At 52.7% G+C, this 3,314-nt stretch overlaps 1 pseudogene; it reads left to right on the top strand.

Annotated features, from left to right (window-relative positions):
* The first annotated feature begins 204 nt into the window (after positions 1-204).
* Positions 205-290, top strand: LOC121032441 (uncharacterized; annotated as a pseudogene).
* The last annotated feature ends 3,024 nt before the right edge of the window (positions 291-3,314 follow it).

Here is a 3,314-nt window from a genome sequence, read left to right as displayed (position 1 = left end):
CATCCATCCATCCTTCCATCCTTTCATCCATCCATCCATCCATCCATTCATCCATCCATCCATCCACTCATCCATCCATCCATCCTTCATCCATCCATCCATCCATCCTTCCATCCTTTCATCCACCCACCCATCCATCCACCCATCCATTCATCCATCCGTCCATCCATCCATCCATCCATCCATCCAAAACCTCTGGACTCTGTGCTCAGTTCAGCAGCACACATACTAAAATTGGAACCACATAGAGATTAGCATGGCCCGGTGCAAGGATGACACGCAAAACTTTTGGACCCCACTGCCCAACAAAGGCTTCATAAACGCTTCAGAATTGACCCAAACTGAGCCACAGCCTTTATCCCCCCACCCCCCCCCACATCAACCAGATGGGAGGATGACTGCAGATGCCCTTGGGAAGTGAGTGTGAGCCTGAATGACAGCAATCAGCAGAGAGAGACTCAGGTGAGAGCTGTTGGCAGCCCATCCTCCCTGCAGTGGGGAACACAGGTTGCCATTCTGAAAGGACATCTTGGGTGGCACAGGACCAGCCCCACCACACCCTGCTCTGCTGTTCTCCATTTGATTATTTATTCCCAGTCTGGCCCCCTCCATGAGAACGTAAGCTCCTTTTCCTGTTTTGTTCGCTGCTGTGTCTGCAGAGCCTAGAACAGTGCCTGGCCCAGATAAGCCGCCGCTGAATGAAATGAAGGAGGGGACAGACACAGCAGCCACTGTCACTGCCCACTTATAATGCATCAGGCACCGTACAAAATGCTTCGCAGGAAGTATCTCATTTAATCCACAGCACAACCCAAGAGGTGAGTACTATTATTCTTGTTCTATAGAGTTAGGAAACGGGGCCTAAAGAAGCCAGGTCATCTGCCCAATGGCACACTGAGAAGAGGTGGTGAAGTCCAGATTTCAAGGATTCCGAAGGCCGGTCGTTGGCTCCAGACACCTCCTCTAGTTTATGATGTGCCATCCTCTGGGCAGTGCAGAAAGAGTGGTATCGGCTAGGAATTCAGGGAGGGCTGGGGGCCACCCGGAGTATGTGGGAGCTTCCGCGGGGATATGCACAGGACTCAACTCGTGGCCGGGAGGAACCAACATCCATCGCATGGCCCTCCATGGCGCATGCATGCTGTCAATCTTGAGTCCCCACATCCCCTACCAGGACTCTTCCTAACCTCCAGACCCTCACTCTCTCACCTCGTATCTCTCAGGGATCTCAGACGTAACATGGCTGAACCAGACCCCATCAAACTCCTCCTCTACCAGCCTTCCCATCTCAGAGTGGCACCCTCAGCCACACAGCTGTGCGGCCACACCTGTGGGCACCTTTACTTGCTCTCTTCCCTTCATCCCCCACATCCTTCAGCAAGACAACTTCCTACAACTCCACCTCCAAATTAAATCCCAAATCCATTGGCTGTATTCCATTTCCACTAACTGGCTCCTAGGCTGACCCACTAGTATCTTTCATTTGAACCCCTGCAAGAGCCTCCTGACTGTTTCTCCTTCTTCCTCTCCACGCGTACCCTGTCCTCCCAAGTGCCAAAAGTCAAGAACCACGAAGGGGCTGAGCTCTCGCTCGTGTGAAAGCTGACAAATCATGCTGGTTTCTTGGACGATGACCGGAGACACGAGACTCTTGGGTCAGAGACAACAGACTTCGTCACTCACAACAAATGCAGTGGGAAGTGCCAACATGCTCGCCGAAGGTCCCTTAGCCCCAGTTCCCGCAGGGGTGACATGGATGGGCTTAGATGGATGCCTGCACGCTCAGTGGGTTTGTATTACAAGAGAGAACCCCTGAGCTTGGGGAACCTGTTCTTTCATAGCAAGCAGGGAATAAAGCTGCTCTCCGTCATGAAGGGGACATCCCTCCATGTCTCCGGCTCACTCACTGCAAACACAGCCCTGAGAAATGGCTCAAGTAGAGAGCAGTCAGAGGCTTGCATCCATGGCTTACACAAGAAGATGAATGCCCACTGACCTAGAACAAAATTCAGACTACTTAACGCGGCTTTCGAGGCCCAGAGTGATGTGGCTCCTGCCTGCCCCTCTGACCTCACCTCCCAATCCCACTGCCCCCATTCATCCTGCTTCGGCCACACAGGCCTCCTCAGGGCCTTTGCATTTATTCTTCTCCCATCTCTTCCCATGGGTGGCTCCTTCTCGCCCTTTGGACGGCACCCTCCTTGAGGAAGCTTTCTCTAACCATTCCAGCGAACACGGCCTCCCACCTTCATCATTATATCATGAACACATCTTATTCTCTTCATATGCTGTCGCCCTCTGACGTGACGCTTCCTTGTCTCCTCCAGTTGTGTGTCACCGCATGAGGGCAAGGACCTCATGTGTCTGGTTCCCCACTGCACCCCCAGAGCTCAGAACAGGGCCTGGATGCTAAGAAATATACATCTGGGGCAAATATAAACGCAAGGCAGGTTGAATCCCCAGCTCAGGAGGCTGGAGGCTCTGACAGTGGTCCCGAGGGTGGGAAATGCCAACCAAGTTGCTTCTCAGTGCTTTGGAAACATAAAACCTGGCATGACTCAGCTTAATACCAGGGTGCGAGTGCTGTGTGGCTCAATGTTGTGCTCCAAGCACGAGGCTTCTCTTTGTAGCAGCCTCAGAGAACGTCAGTGGGGACACCGCGGCATGATTGTAGGGGAAGCCAAGTGATGGAAAGTCTTCAAAAAGTATATATAGAGACATCTGTTGTTTAAAGAAAACAACTAATTCTCTCATAATGATGCGTTTGCCCCTCTCGTGGAGTGAGTAAGAGCTTGAGCTCTGGACTCAGACTACCCTGGGTTCAAGTCCTAGCGCCACCAGCCTCCGTCCCCACTGAGTAAAGGGAGAAAAGCTTTTAGCTAATAGCACCGTCTGGAAGGTGAAGAAGGGGACAGATTTTGGTGGGAAGATGACAAGGGAGCTTTCGGATACATACAGACACTGCAAGGATGTGGGATCTCCCCAAGGACACTGCCCAAGGAGCCAGCTGCGAGTTCAGGGCCACAACAACAATGAACCAACCAGGCAGAAGGCAATGGCAGCTCAGGTCATCAGGATGACAAGGTGCCCGGGAGAACGATCCTCGACTCCTCAGAGTGCCCGCGGATGGAGGTAGAAGGTAACCCAGAGCCAGAAAAGGGGACTGAGAAGGAATATGACAAGAAGTTGAAGACAGACAGAGGGGGTGTCTTCTCCGAAGATGACAGAGGAACCAAGGGACTGGGGTTGACGAGGGGGAGGGAGTGGTGGCGGCGGTCAGCAGAGTCTATGCTGAGGCTGCTCTTTACCTGAGT

This window comes from Herpailurus yagouaroundi, unplaced genomic scaffold, assembly GCF_014898765.1.
Source record: "Herpailurus yagouaroundi ecotype Mexico unplaced genomic scaffold, PumYag 141, whole genome shotgun sequence".
Classification (NCBI taxonomy): domain Eukaryota; kingdom Metazoa; phylum Chordata; class Mammalia; order Carnivora; family Felidae; genus Herpailurus; species Herpailurus yagouaroundi.
This window is presented reverse-complemented; position numbering and strand designations above follow the sequence as displayed.